The 16,178-nt window shown below is 49.8% G+C and overlaps 2 pseudogenes; both read left to right on the forward strand.

Annotated features, from left to right (window-relative positions):
- The first annotated feature begins 1,942 nt into the window (after positions 1-1,942).
- LOC129042573 (cytochrome P450 11B1, mitochondrial-like) lies at positions 1,943-8,392 on the forward strand (annotated as a pseudogene).
- A 3,915-nt stretch (positions 8,393-12,307) lies between these two features.
- On the forward strand, positions 12,308-15,888 carry LOC129042141 (zinc finger HIT domain-containing protein 1-like; annotated as a pseudogene).
- The last annotated feature ends 290 nt before the right edge of the window (positions 15,889-16,178 follow it).

Here is a 16,178-nt window from a genome sequence, read left to right on the forward strand (position 1 = left end):
ACAAGGGGCCTCTGGACCTCCCTGTGAGCATGACCCAGAGAAAAGGAGCCAACCGGCGGTCCCCAAGTTAGCCTGCAAGCTCTGCAGCCCTGAAGAGAATGCGGAGAGGGGTGACTGCCAGTGAGGGGACAGAGGGGACAGACTGCCACACTTGCTCCCTCTGCTTTCCGAGCCACACGGTGACTGCAGCTGGTGGCATCGCCCACTTGGCTGGAAGCCTCCCACCGCGGTCGGCCCTTTCTGCCTGTGGGATGGTGCAAGTTGAGAGGTTTCCTAAGTGCAGTGCTGTGCGGGGTGGGACGCACACCCTCCCTGGGCCCGTGGAGTCCTGGGGATGTGCAGCTGTGTGAGCCGTGAGTATGAAAGGGCCCCTTCCTCTAGGCTGGCCCCAGGCCACAGCTACCGCAGGGCAGTCCAGCCCCACTCTGGCCTCAGCTGGTGTGGCGCTGCAGGCTCTGACCTGTGTCAGGGTGCCCCGGGACGCCATTCCCAGGGCATCAGGAACCCTGTCATCCTCCCCCATGGCCAGGTGCTGCCCCCCTCGACTTGGAGTGAGTGCCTTTCCAAGGGAGGGTGGACAGGCAGTGCCAGGTGCCAATGATCTATCCTACCAAGGGAAGGCGGGGGCCCTGGCAGGCAGCATCAGCAGGGAGGGGCGGGCAGCTGGCCTGGCACGGCAAGCGACCAGGCGTGTTCCCCTACCCAGGGGTCTAGGCTGAGGGTCCGTAGGGCTTTGGCGGGTCCCCCTGGAGTCTCCAGGATCTGACATCGGTGGGTTGGAGTCAGAAGAGCTGAGGCAGAGCCCAGCGGAGCAGATCTCGGGATTTCCTGGTCCTTGAAACTGGAAAAGGCCACAGGGTGTAGAAGCCACTGCGGGGCAGCAGGAGGGGTGTAGTCTCCCTGGGGCCGGGGCTGCTCGGCCTCAGGCTGGGCTGCTGGGCTCAGGGCTTGGAGGGCACATCTGAAGGGTGCTGAGGAGTGAGAGCTCTGCGGTCCCTCTGACCCACTGGGGGACGTGAGGCAGGGGACTGCACACCCTGAGCCTCAGTTTCCTCCTGTGGAATGGGGACAGTGACAGCAATCCTTCCTTCCTGGGACTACTGCAGGCTTCCGTGAGACAACACGTCACCAAACTGCAGATCCCCCTGCAAGGTATGGTGCCTGGCGTGTGGCTGCTGGAGGGAGTTCATGGCACAGTGGGGACCCTGAGAACGGCCCTCAACTCAGTCGTCACAGGCCCCTCATGGCTCTATGAATCTGAACTACAGACAACATGTTTTAGGACAGAAAAGGGGGATGTGAGTCGCTGGCACAGGGCCCCTGCCCGGATGAGGGCAGACTCAGGCAAGCACTGCTCGTCTTCCAGCCTGGGTGTGGCTCCCAGTACCCGGCCTCTCGTGGTCTCCTGGGTATTCCCAGCTCCTTAGCAGGACCAGTGAGGTGAGCCCAGACCTGGCCTCGGACATGTTTTCATCTCCTTCTGTGCCACCTTGTGCCCCTGGGGACTCATGGAATTGCCCCGAGAGGACTGAGCCCCTCACAGGGAGGGGCCTGTGTGGGCTCTTGTTCCTGCTTCATGCACCCAGCACAGGGCCTGGAAGAGGAGGTGAAATGCCAGTGGGGTAATTCTGGAAGTGCAGCCCTCCACCCTTCCTTCCAGTGTGGGACCTTGCTCCAAGAATATGAGTAACCCAAGTCTCTTGGATAAGATAAGGGCCCATTCATCTTGCACCTCTCTGCCCTGAAGGAGGAGGGAGGGGACTCTGTCCCCTGATTTCTTTCTCCATGCACCCCTAATCAGTCCCCACCTACTGCCCACACCTCTGCCCTCACTTTCTCAGGCATGTTCAGGGCCAGTTCTCCCATGATATGATCTGTTTCCAGGGCAGGTTCCAGACAAGTTAAAAGGATTTGGGCTGAACAGGGTAGAGGGAGCATTGGAATGGCACTCAGGGCAAAGGCAGAGGTGTGCATGGCAGCACCCTAGCTGGCCCCATGAAGGACATGGGCACTGGGCACCAGAGCCACCTGGGTCCCCAGGATAGTGCTAGCCTTTGAAGCCATGCCCCAGTGTCCAGGCAACAGGTGGCTGAGGCTGCTGCAGATCTGGAGGGAGCAGGGTTATGAGCACCTGCACCTGGAGGTGCACCAGACCTTCCAGGAACTGGGACCCATTTTCAGGTAAAGCCCCACCTGGCCCTCACTGGGAACACCCAGAACCCTGCCCCTGCTGCCCAGGACCCTGCTGGGCACTCAGCACTGCCATTCCCAGCAGGTCCCGGCACTCTGCATCCTTTGGAGGATGGGGAAGGAGTGCAGCACGTGCTGGCCTGTAGCGCTGCCAGTGCAGGGGATGGTGCAGAGCAAACCCCAGCTCAGTGCAGAGAGGGCAGGACTCAGAGGCACTAAAGTTGAGAGGTTCCGGGGAGCCAGCAGGAGGGCTTTAGCTGTGAAGCCGCTAATTCAGGAGCAGGGAGGGTGGACAGGAGACACTTTGGATTGGGACTGCAGGGTGGGGCCAGGGAGGACATGGCCCCTTCCAGCAGGGCCTCATGCTTGGCCCCACAGGTACGACTTGGAAGGAGCAGGCATGGTGTGTGTGATGTTGCCGGAGGACAAGGAGAGGCTGCAGCAGGTGGACAGCCTGAACCCAGGCCAGATGAGCCTGGAGCCCTGGGTGGCCTACAGACAACATCGTGGGCACAAGTGTGGCGTGTTCTTGCTGTAAGCGGCGAGTTGGGAGCTGGGAACTGGGAGCAGGGTGGGCAGCCTGGGTGTAGGGGAGAGGCGAGAGAGGCAGGACCCAAAAGCACATATGCCCTGGGCCCCTGTGGTGGGCAGTGAGGGTGAGCACCGGGCCCAGAGGACGGCCATCCCGTGGGGTCACGTCTGCCCTGTGGGTTGGAGAAGGAGGGCGGTGGTGGAGAAATGGGCACAGGCACCTCTGCAGAGGAGAAGACACAGAGCAATGAGCCCTTCTGTGTAGTGAGAACCCACTCTGCACCAATCTTGGCGGCTGCTTTCTCTTGCGGTCTGGGGACTCTCCTTCCCACAGGTCAGAAAACTGAGGCCCTCAGAAGGGGACTCCCACTGGCCCGGGTCACAGGCTGTGAGTGCTGAGCCTGGTGTTCGCCGGGGCCACAGCCTCCCTCAGGGCGCTCAGGGTCCCTGCAGTCCTGCCAAACCTTCCTGATGGGGACAGTCTGAGGCAGGAGGCAAGTGGGGACGCAGGTGGCTGGCGGCTCCGTTGTTCTCAGAAGCAAGGCACGAGGTGGGGCGGTTGATGGCACTGGGGAGGATGTTTCCTGGCCCCGTGGAGAGGGTGGCGCCTTGTCAGGTGGGCAGGGAGAGGCTGATGCTTGGAGTCGGTCACCTGCAGGGATGTTGTCATTAAGACGGGGGGAAGGACTGGACGAGGATGTCACAGTGGCGACAGCCCCCACTCCATGGTAGGAAGGGAACGCTCTTGGGAATAGCGGAGTTTAGGTAAAAGGGCACCCGTGGGTCGGGGCCTTCACTGAGGCTGGCCTACAGATGACATCTGGGAGAGAGTCAGGACCCAGGAAGGCAGGTCCAGGAGGCTGGGTGCGCATAATGGAAGGAAGGGGAGCGCACCTGTATGTGTGTGTGTCTTGCATCTGTGCACACGCTGTGTGTTTCTCTGTACCTGCATTTGCACATGTGTTGTGTGTGCATGTGCATGTACACATGTGTCTGTGTGTGTGCTTGTATGATGTGTGGTGTGTGTGCACGAGTGTCTCTGTGTGTGCATGTGCAGGTGCCAGCATGGGTGTAGTGTCTGTGCACGCGTGTACATGTGTCTCTTCACACATGGTGTTGAGGTCTTGCATGGGCGCATGTGTGCATGTGCGTCTTCTGACTGTCATCACTGTCAACAGCTGACAGCAGCCAGCTGGACATAAATAGAGTTTTGCAGGAATGTGGCTGACAGGGGAAATTCCTCCCCACCATTCCCTGGGGGCATCCATGGAGCCCCCATGCACTCTGGCTGTGGGTGAGGATGGCATGAAGCACAAAGCTTGGTTTCTGTCCTGCAGAAGATACAGATGCTTCACAGAGACAGGCAGAGGCTGCTGCCCCAGAGGCACTGTGCCCAGGGTGGGGAAGGGCAAGGAGGAGAGGGCAGCCAGGGGCTCTCCCCTCAGGACACTGTGTGGGTGACGTGGGCAAAGCCGACAACAGGGGTCACCTTTCTTGGAGAAAAGCCCTACCCTGCTACTACAGGGAGGACCCACATGGGTGAGGTGGTGCCAGACTTGGGTCGCCAGGTCCCAGGAATGACCTCAGTTACCCTGTCAGCACCTGCGGGCAGAAGCTACCGTCTCATCCCTGCTTAGACCTGAGTGGCCTTTGCCCAGCACCTGGAGGCCGCTCTGAGAAAAGGCAGCAGCTCAAACACAAACAGGCAGCTTCCACCAGGGCCCCCGTCAGCTCCCTGCAGGCTGATTCCTCTTGGAGACGAGGAGGATAGGATACAGGTCAGGGCCTATGTCTTGCTGAGGCGGCCTCACAAGCTCTGCCCTGGCCTCTGTAGGAATGGGCCTGAATGGCGCTTCAACCGATTGCGGCTGAACCCAGATGTGCTGTCGCCCAAGGCCGTACAGAGGTTCCTCTCGATAGTGGATTAGGTGGCCAGGGACTTCTCCCAGGCCTTGAAGAAGAAGGTGCTGCAGAACGCCCGGGGGAGCCTGACCCTGGACGTCCAGCCCAGCATCTTCCACTACACCATAGAAGGTGTGGGCCATGTGGGAAGGTCCAGCCTCAGATACCCTGGAGTGGCCAGGGACGGGGATGGGGGACTGGAGGGAGTGGGGGGAGGCAGCCAGGAGGCCCGGGGCTGCCTTGTGCTCAGCAGTGCATCCTCCCCGCAGCCAGCAACTTAGCTCTTTTTGGAGAGCGGCTGGGCCTGGTTGGCCACAGCCCCAGCTCTGCCAGCCTGAACTTCCTCCATGCCCTGGAGGTCATGTTCAAATCCACCGTCCAGCTCATGTTCATGCCCAGGAGCCTGTCTCGCTGGACCAGCCCCAAGGTGTAGAAGGAGCACTTTGAGGCCTGGGACTGCATCTTCCAGTACGGTGAGGCCAGGGACCTGGGCAGTGCTATGGGGAAGGGACACCATGGGGGCCCAATTTCTCCCTCTCCACCACCCAGTGGGGAATGGAGGCCACAGGGAGGAGTCGGGGATTCCTCACCGTCCTGCCAGGGAGATTGGTGTGAGGCTGGGGCTGGGCTGGGCTGATCTGGAGAATCTGGGATGAGAGCAGGGCAACTTGGGTGTCGGGGCAGGCTGGGCAGGAGGAGGACACTGAAGGACACTTCCCAGCACCAAAGTCTGAGGGCTGCCTCCCGCTCCCCGGATAGGCGATAACTGTATCCAGAAAATCTATCAGGAACTGGCCTTCAGCTGCCCTCAACAGTACACCAGCATCGTGGCGGAGCTCCTGTTGAATGCAGAACTGTCGCCAGATGCCATCAAGGCCAACTCTATGGAACTCACTGCAGGGAGCATGGACACGGTCAGGCCGGCAACCAGCCCCACCCAGAGAGGGTGATGCCAAGTCTGCCTTCCAGGCACTGCCTGCCAATGCCACACAGCACCCACGTGTCCCATCCCCATACTACGGGCCCCACATTTCTTACTTGGGATTGTGATGTGATAAACACATTTGCAGGTTGCCTTGGTTGGAATGGGGGTTCCTTTCTCTGGAGGACTCAGGGAAAGGGGTTTGGATGGGCATTAGGATTTGAAGTCTTGGGCTCTGTCGTGCTCGGGGTATGCATGTCTCCACCCCTCACAGGGAGGTTGTCCTGGGAGTTTCCCTGGGAGTCCCTTGCTGATGACGCTCTTTGAGCTGGCTCGGAACCCCAACGTGCAGCAGGCCCTGCGCCAGGAGAGCCTGGCCGCCACAGCCGGCATCAGTGAACACCCCCAGAAGGCAACCACCGAGCTGCCCTTGCTGCGGGCGGCCTTCAAGGAGACCTTGAGGTGGGTGCTGGCTGAGGCCTCCCTGTGGCCCTGGCCCCCTGCTGGAGAGCAGCCCCCACTGGGTGGTGGCAGACAGAAGCTGCTGATAAGCAGCATCACCCAGCAGCCCATTCCCCTGCACCTGCTCTTCCTCCCCCTCAAGGACAGGGAGCCCCTCTTCCTCTGGAATCCCTCTTCAACGCCCTGGGAATTAACGTGGGGCATGTCCTTCTGGACTTGGGGCTGCTCAAGTTAGGGGAGGTTTGGCCAGGCTCAGCAGGGGCAAGGAAGCACTTCCTCACGACCTGGGCTTCCCATGGGCCAGGGACCTGTGGGGGGTCTTGGGTAGGAAGGGTGCAGAGGGCACAGGAAGCCCCGTCCAGCTGAGGACCCTTTCTATGGATGCCCCCACCTCCAGGCTCTACCCTGTGGGTCTGTTTTGGAGCAAGTGGCAAGCTCAGACTTGGTGCTTGAGAACTACCACATCCCAGCTGGGGTGAGTGAGCCCCACACCCCTCCAGCTGAGATATTCCCCCCCAGTCATTCCCTGATTCCCGCTCTGCACCGTCCGCAGACATTGGTGCAGGTTTTCCTCTACTCGCTGGGTCGGAACCCCGCCTTGTTCCCGAGGCCGGAGCGCTATAACCCCCAGCTTTGGGTAGACATCAGGGGCTCCAGCAGATACTTCTACCACTTGCCCTTTGGCTTTGGCATGCGCCAGTACCTCGGGCGGCACCTGGCAGAAGCAGAGATGCTGCTACTGCTGCACCATGTGAGCAGGCCCGGGCTGGGGAGGGGTCTGGGCAGTACAGGCAGGGCTTGGGCATGGCTGGATATAGTGAGCGGGGCTTGGATGGGGCCTGGGTCTAGCTGGCTGGGTACTGGGAGAACCTGGTGGAGGCTGGAGCGGGGTGGAGCTGGGGCAGGAGTGGCTACTGTGTGGAGGGGGCCGTCTGGGTGAGCTCGCTGCTAAATAGAGTGAGGTGGGGACTTGAGAAGTGGAGTGGAACCTGTACAGGATAGTGGGGCTTGGGCAATACCTGGATGGGGTGCAGTCTGGGGCTGGGCTATAAGGTGGGGTTGGTCAGGAATGGAACAGGTCAAGGCCCAGGCTACTGCTCCCCCTTTAGCATAATCACTGAGCCTGGGAGGGCGGGAGGAGGCTGCCCCACTTCCATGGGCTGCTGACAGGCCAGATGGAAACCCAGCCTCTGTCCTAGGTGCTGAAACACTTCCTGGTGGAGACACTAACCCAAAACGATGTAAAGATGGTCTACAACTTCATATTGAGGCCCGGCACGTTCCCCCTCCTCACCTTCAGAGCAATCAACTAATCATGTCTCTGCACTCAGGGTCCCAGCCTGGCCACCAGCCTCCCTCTACCTGACCCCAGGCCACCCCTCTTCTCTCCTACATGCACAACTTCCTGAGTCACCCCTCTGTCCAGCCAGCTCCTGCACAAAAGGAACTCCTGAGGGCCTCCAGGACCAGGGCTTGCCAATCTTGCCAAACAGCAAGGCCAGGGCACAGCTGAGGATGATCTTGCTGGCAGGGCCTGGCCTTGTCGCCAGTCCCACCCGGCTCCTTCTCCAGCAAGCAGTATCCTCTGAGCGGTTTGCCTCCATCCTTCCCAATAGTAGCTCTAGGCTCCTCATGTGGCCATCCAAGGGCACTCAGATCCCTTCTGTAGACTCATATCTGGGCTTATTTTCTCCCTGTCCTCCTGTTCCTGTCCCCTTTCAGGAACCATCCACTTGGGTGTCCCTCTCTGGCTTCCTTGCCGTGATCTTCAAGCTGTTCTGTTGTTAGTTTTTCCCCTCCCTCTTCTGCTCAGCCCCCTTAGGCTCCTTCTAGCAGTATCAGGCCTCTCTTGTTGGGGCTAAATCCCCAGCCCAAGGCCTACACAGTGTCATCAGTGGGTGTTTGCTAGAGGAATAGCCTCCAAGTCTGCAAAAGTGTACGTCTGGGCCAAGAGATAATGATCTGGGAAGCAGGAAGGATTGTCAACACAGCTAGCTGGTGGTTGGGTTTACCAAGCAGAACCTTCTGGTAGAAGAGTTGTCTGTCTCCATGCTGCCAGTGGCACTGACATTCCCATGTAGGCAGATGGCCAGGAGGTGAGGTTTGCTGCAATCTCACTCTCACTCCCTCTCCACCTCATTCCATCTGGTGAGGACCAGGCACTCAGCTCACACCAAGGCAGGGAGTGGGAGCAGGGGCTGTCCAGTCCTGCAGTACTGAACATCCAGACAGCATCCTGTTTGGTTCCTGGAACTCCTGGATCAGGAAATGGTTCTGCAGGCTCCTTGACCCACGATGATCCAGTGGAAGAGCTATCTGCAGAAACAATCTTATCTCTGCCCCAGTCAGGCACCTTTGAAGGGGACTTGGAGAATCAGGGAGAAGAGAGAAGGTTCAAGGGTCTGTGGCCACACAGGCCCCAGCTGGAGCTCTGGCATATCACATGGGCCCAACCCTTCACCCCTCTGAGCTTCAGTTTCTTCACATGGGAATTCTGTATAATAATTCCCATTTTTCCTGTGCTCCAGTGAGGAAAACATGATTGGTGTTTATAAAGTGTCTAGCTCACTGCCTCAACAGAAAATAAATGCAAATGTCTCCTCCCATCTCTAGAGTTGCTTCTTTATTTGTGGCCCTGAGGGTAGCATGCGACAGCAATGGTGGAATTGAAACGTAGACACCATCTAGTGAATGTGAGTGTGTGGTGCCCTGCCAGTCTCTGCACAAATGTCCACCTGTTCTTCACAGCAACCCCATGAGGTAAGCTCTGTGATCATCCCCATTTCACAGGTGAGGAAACCGAGGCTTAGAGAATCCTGTCTACATAAAGCTATCTCTCTATCAAAACTCATGCATTCACCCTGTCATGCCAAGTCCAGCACTCTGGGTCCATTTTGCCACCTTTCCATCAGTGTAACTCTGTACTTTGACAGTGCTTCCTTTGGCCAAACATATTTATTCGTTTACCCAATCTTAGAATGTACAGAAAGTCATTTAAGAGTTGTGCACATTTTTCCAAAAAGAAATCCACTCATTAGAGTCCAATATTTGATGAGAGTGCTTTTCATATTTAGAATGAGGAGGTTCAGCCTGAATGTTCAGCCCAAATGATGTTCAATGGTTAGTTGAGTTACTTCCCTTGCCCAACAGTAGTGTAATTATGCTAACCATTTGAAATATGGGTTCATTCTTTTCCTGGTTTTATTCAATCTTAGGCTGCTCCCCATTTTCCCCTACCCCAGCCCCTGGTAACTTTTACCATTCTACCGCTTCTTTGAATTTAACTATTTTGCATAACTCATATAAGTGCAGTCACACAGTATTTGTCTTCCTGTCACGGTGTATTTCACTTGGCATATGTCCTCAAGGTTCATCCATGTTGTAGCATGAGTCAGAATTGCCTTCCTTTGAAGGCTGAATAGTATTTCACTGTATGTTCACACCACATTTTGTTTATTCATTCATCCACTAATGGACACTTGGGTTGCTTCCACCTTTTGGGTATCATGAAGAATGCTGCTATGACACAGGTATACAAGTATCTCTTTGAGACCCTGCTTTCAATTTTTTAGGGTGTATACCCAGAAGTGGGGCTGCTGGATCATATGGTGGTTCTATTTTTATTGTTTTGAGGAACTGCCATTCTGTTTTCCAGAGCGGTTGCACAGTTTTAAATTCTCACCAGCAGTGCACAGAGTTCCAATTTCCCACATCCTTGCAACACCTGCTATTTTTTGATAGTAGTCATCCTAATGGCTAAGAGGTGATAGGCCATGGTGGTTTTGGTTTGCATTTCCCCAATGCTTAGTGACATTCAGCATCTTTCCATATGTCTATTGGTTATTTGTATATCTTCTTTGGAAAATTTCTATTCAAGTTCTTGGTCCAGTTTTAATTCAGTTATGTAGGCAGCTGTTGTTGAGTTGTTTGAGTTCTTTATATATTCTGGATATTAACTCCTTACCAGATATATGATTTGAAAATATTGTATCCCATTGCATAGATGGACTTTCCACTGTGTTGATTATTTCCTTTGTTGTGCAGAAATTTTTATGTTTGATGTGGTTCCATTTGTCTATTTTTGCTTTTGTTGCCTGTTTTTGGTGTCATATCTAAGAAATTGTTGACAAATCTAATGTCATGAAGCCTTTCCCCTATGTTTTCTTGTACTAGTTTTACAGTTTCCCTGTCTTACATTTAAGTCTTTACTCCATTTTGAGGTGATTTTTAATATGGTTTGAGTTGGGTCTGTTTTTATTTTTCTGCCTGTGGATATCCAGGTTTCCCAACACCACTTACTGAAGAGACTGTCCTTTCTTCTATTGAATAGTCTTGAGGTTTTACTTCTGGTCTCTCTATTCCATTCCGTTGGTTTATAGTCTGTCTTTATGTCAGTCTTTTACTGTTTTGATTACTGTAGCTTTGTAATAAGTTTTGAAATCAGGGTGTGTGAGTCCTCGATCTTTGCTCTTTTTTTTTTCAAGATTGTTTTCACTGTTCATGGTACTCTGAAATTCTATATGAATTTTAGAATAGATTTTTCTATTTCTGCAAAAAATGTTTTTGGGATTTTGATATAAATTGCATTAAATACGCATTGCTTTGGGTAGTATCATCATCTTAACAATATTGAGCCTTCCGACTCATGAACACAATTTATTTCCCCATTTATTTGCATCTTCTTTAATGTCTTTTGACATTGTTTTGTGGTTTTCTATGAACACATCTTCCACCTCCTTGGTCAAGTTTATTCCTCAGTATTTTATTCCTTTTGATGCCGTTGTCAGTGGAATTGTTTCCTTAGTTCTATTTTCAGATTGTTCATTGACAGTATAGAGAAATACCAGTGACTTTTCTGTGTTGATTTTGTATTCTGCAACTTTGCTGAAATTATTATTTCTTAAGTTCTCTGTGTGTGGACTATGGAGGGTTCACATTAGTGGGGTTCTGTTTATTTTTACGTATAAAATCATGTTGTCTGTCAACAGAGATACTTTTACTTTTTTGTTTCCAAACTGGATACCTTTTCTTTTCTTTTCTTTTTCTTTTCTTTTCTAATTACTCTGGCAGGCACTTCCAGTACTGTGTTGAATAGAAGTGGCAAAAATGGGTATCCTTTTCTTTTTCTTGATCTTAGAGAACAGCTTTCCACTTTTTGCTGGTGAGTGTGCCATGGGATTTCGCGTATGGCCTTTATCATGCTGAGACGGCTTCCTTCTAGTCCCAGTTTGCTGAGTGTTGTTTTTATCCATGGACGTGTCTTGAATTTGGGGAAATGCTTTTCTGCATCAATTAAGATGATCATGTGGGTTCTCTCCATTATTCTGTGGATGTACTGTATTACACCGATTGATTTCTATGTCAAAGCATCCTTGCATTCCAGAAATAAATCCCACTTGGTCCTGTTGTACAGTTCTTTCAATGTGCTATTCAATTCTCTTTGCTTCAGTATTCATCAGGGATATTGTTGAGAATTTTTGCACCAATATTTATCGGAGATATTGGCCTGAAGTTTTTTTCCTATAGTAGCTTTGTCTGGCTATGGTATCAGGGTAATGCTGGCCTCATAGAATGACCTAGGTGCATAGGACTTACAATTGTCATTGTGTTAACTGTTTCTTGTATGTCTTATAGCTTTTAGGTTCCTCGTTTCTGGCCCTACTGCCTTCCTTGGCGCTAGTTAAGTTTTTGCAGTGACACAGTTCGGTTCCCTTCTCCTTTTCTTTTGAACATCTTCTAGAGATTTTTTTGAAGGTTACCATAGGGATTGAGTATAGTATCCTAAAGTTATAGCATTCTATTTTAAACTTATAACAAATTAACTTCAATTACATACAAAAACTCTACTCCTTGCAGCCCTGCCCTTTCCTACTTTGCTTTTTAAAAAAATTTATTGATACCTAATAATTGTACATATTTTATGAGTTGCATGTGATATTTTGATACATACATACAATGTGTAGTGATCAAATCAGGGTAATTGGTATATCCATCACTTCAAACATTTAGCATGACTTTGTGTTGGAAACATTTCAAGTTTTCTCTTCTAGCTATTTTGAAATACACAATAAATTAACTATAGTCACCCTACTACGCTGTTGAACACTAGAACTTATTCCTTCTATCTAACTGTATTTTAGTACCATTAATCAACCTCTCTTCACCTCCCCTTCCCTTCACAACCTCAGGTAACTGTCATTCTACCATTTATCTCCATGAGATCAACATTTTTAGTTCCCACATATAAATGAGGACATGTGATATTTGTCTTTCTGTGCCTGGTTCTTTTCACTTAACACGATGACCTCCATACTGCTGCAAAGTACAGGATTTCATTATTTTTAAGGCTGAATGATATTCCATGGTGTATATGTAGCACATTTTCTTCATCCATTTATCTGTTAATGGGCACTTAGGTTGATTTCATATCTTGGCTATTGTGAATAGTGCTGTGATAAACATAGGAGTGCAGCCATCCCTTCAATATACAGATTTCCTTTCTTCTGGATATGTATCCAGCAGTGAGATTGCTAGATCATATGGTAGGTCTGTTTTGTTTTTGAAGAACATCTATACTGTTTTCCATAGTGGCTGTACTAACTTACATTCCCAATCACAGTGTGCCTGTGTTTCTCTTTCTCTGCATCTTCACCTGCATCTATTATTTTCTTTTGATTATAGCCATTTTAACTGGGGTGAGATGATATCTCATTGTGGTTTTGATTCGTATTTCCCTGATGATTAGTGATGTGGAGAATTTTTTATATAGCTGTTGACCATTTGTATATCTTATTTTGAAAACTGTCTATTCAGATATTTTACCCATTTTTAAACCAGATAATTTATTTTTTTGCTATTGGGTTGCTTTACCTCCTTATATATTCTGCTTATAAATTCCCTGTCAGATGGATAGTTTGCAAATATTTTCTCCCATTCTGGGGCTTGTCACTTCACTCTGTTGATTGTTTCCTTTGTTGTGCCTGAGGTTTTTAGCTTGATGTAATCTCATTTGTCTATTTTTTGCTTTGGTTGCCTGTGCTATTGAGGTCTTATCCCAAAATTTTTTCCCTGACCAATGTCCTGAAATGTTTCCCCAATGTTTTAAGTGTATTGTTAAGAAATTACACTTAAATGTCTTACATTTATTTCTTTAATACATTTTATTTGATTTTTTGTATGGTGACAGGGTCTAATTTGATTCTTCTACATATGGATAGCCAGTTTTCCCAGCACAATTTATTGAAGAGACTGTCTTTTCCCAACTGTATGTTCTCAGTGCCTTCGTTCAAAATGAGTTGACTATAAATATGTGGATTTAATTCTGGGTTCTCTATTCTGTTCCATTGGTCTATATATCTGTTTTTATGCCAGTATCATGCTGTTTGGGTTACTATAGCTTTGTAAAATATTCTAAAGTCAGGTAGTGTGATGCCTCCAGCTCTGTGCTTTTTTGCTCAGGATTGCTTTAAATATTTGGAAGCTTTTGTGATTCCATATGAATTTTAGGATTTTAAAAAAATTTCTGTGGAGAATTTCACTGATATGTTGATGAAGATTGCATTGAATCTATAGGTTGCTTTAAGTAGTATGGACATTTTAACAATATTATATCTTCCAATCTATGAGCATGAAATATCTTCCACCTCCCAGGTTCATGCCATTCTCCTGCCTCAGCCTCCTGAGTAGCTGGGACTACAGGCACCCGTCATCACACCCGGCTAATTTTTTTTGTATTTTTAGTAGAGACGGGGTTTCACCACGTTAGCCAGGATGTTCTCAATCTCCTGACCTCATGATCCGCCGGCCTCAGCCTCCCAAAGTGCTGGGATTATAGGAGTGAGCCACCGTGCCCGGCCGAGTGTCTTTTTCTTAATTAGGCATTCACTTGGTTGCTTGCAACTTCTCAACTGGTTTCCAGAGTTCTCAGAAATCTATTTTAGTCCATATAATGTTTATTTAGCGTTTCAGTGGAGAAGCAAGGGCTTGGAGCTTCCTGCTACTCCATCTTGCTGACAACACCTCCTTTTCATTTTATTTTCAAGTTGTGTATGTGAAATGGTTACTGAAGTAGGAACTATACAAAAAGACATGTATTCAGGGAAGTGTCAGAAGTGGCATCACACCATTCGCTCTCTCCTTCCCATCCCATACCCACACCTTATCTGTAAACAATCTCAGTAGTTCTGGTTTAGCCTTCCTCTTTTTCTTTACTTTCTTCTTTCTTACACAAAAGGCAAAAATTGTATACACAATTTTTAATAGATCCTGGAAATTGCTCTGATGATAATCGCAGGAGTTTTCTTCCTTCTTTTTATAACTACACAGTTGTCCTTTATATAGATGTACCATAGTTTATTCAACCACTACTGTATATGAACATTCAGCTTGTTTCCAATGTTTTGCAATTACAAACAATGCTTCACTGAGTAGTCACGTATATTTATATTTCCATATATATTTTGAAATAATTTTAGAGTTATCCGAGAGTGTCAGAAGAGTGCAGAGTTCCTTTATCCACTTCACCGATCTTCCTTTGAGTTAGCATCTTACATAATCACAACACATTTCTCAAAACTAAGTAACTACTTTATTACAGCAATATTAACTAAAGCACAGAATGTGTTTGTATTTTACCAGCTTTCCATTAATGTCCTTTCTGGGGTTTGTTTTGAGGAACAATCCATGACACCACATTGCGTTTGGTGAATATGTCTCCTTAGTCTCCTTTGACCTATAACTATTTCTCAGTCTTTCCTTGTTTTACATGACCTTGATACTTGCAATTCTGGTCAGCTGTTTTGCAACATGCCAGTCAATTTGGATTATCTGATGTTTTCTCATGATCAGTCTGAAGTTACGTATCTTAGGGAAGAATACCATAGAGACGAAGAGCTAAGGGCGTGTGTGTGTGTGTGTGTGTGTGTGTGTGTGAATTCTCTGTTCATGAATTTTTACCATTTTATCAGGTTTTAAAGTTTTCTCTCAATTTCTAAGCTTTTAACATTTTATTTTATTTTAGATTTGGGAGTTGTATTAGTCCGTTTTTACATTGCTATAAAGAATACCACCGGAGACTGGGTAATTTGTAAACAAAAGAGGTTTAATTGACGCACAGTTCTGCATGGCTGGGAAGGCCTCGGGAAACTTACAATCATGGTAGAAGGCAAAGGGGTAGCAAGGCATGTCTTACATGGTGGCAGCAGAGAGAGAGAGCAGGGAAAACTGTCATTTATAAACCATCAGATCAGTTGGGTTGTGAAAATGGTGGAGAAGAAAACTTCAGGAAGAGTGCATAGACTGAGCAGAGAAGAGGACCAGCTACCTCCGTAGAGGCAGGGAGAGCAGCCAAGCTGGAGCCTGAGCAGCATTGCTGGACATGGAGAAGGTCTGGAATCTTGTCAAGGAAGCAAGCAAAGGGTCTCTTTCTATTCAATGAAGTCCACTCCCAGGACCCTGGGCAGCAGTGGGTGCTGGATTGGGCCACCTGACAGCGTCGCATCAACTGGCAGCTAGAGGTCCTGGAGAATGACAACTTCCAGGACGACCCCCATGTGGGACTCCCTCAGCTCAGCAAGAGACTGCCACAGTTCGATGATGATGCAGACACCAGACAGTAAAAGAAGAAAACCCGAGGTGATCATTTTCAACTTCGCTTCCAAAAAAACTTTCAGGCCCTGCTGGAGGAGCAGAACTTGAGTGTGGCCAAGGGCCCCAACTACCTGATAGCCTGTGCAGAGTCCCTGTCGTGGCCACAGCGCTCCTTCTGTGCTGTCTGCAGCTTCCCCTCCCCCTACACCTGTGTCAGCTGTGGTGCCTGGTATTGCACCATGTGCTGTCTGGGGACCCACCAGGAGACCAGATGTCTGAAGTGGACCATGTGAGCCCAGGCATTCCTGGAGAGGAAGGGCCTCTGTGCATTGCCAGGCCTCCAAAAAGCCAGAGTTTCATCACCCAGTGGAGTGGGGGCTCTCCCTGGACTAAGGGAGGAGCTGCTCACTCACCTAACAAAACTGTGTCTTACTTGCTAGGAAAGACCAGCCTCACTCCTGGGAATTGTCTGGCAGGTGGGTTGGGCCCACCCAGTGCTGTTAGAATAAAAAGCCTCGTGCCAGGAAAAAAAAATTAAAAAAAAAAAAAACATCAGCTCTCATGAGAATTCACTCACTATTAT

Source organism: Pongo pygmaeus, chromosome 7, assembly GCF_028885625.2.
Source record: "Pongo pygmaeus isolate AG05252 chromosome 7, NHGRI_mPonPyg2-v2.0_pri, whole genome shotgun sequence".
Classification (NCBI taxonomy): Eukaryota; Metazoa; Chordata; class Mammalia; order Primates; family Hominidae; genus Pongo; species Pongo pygmaeus.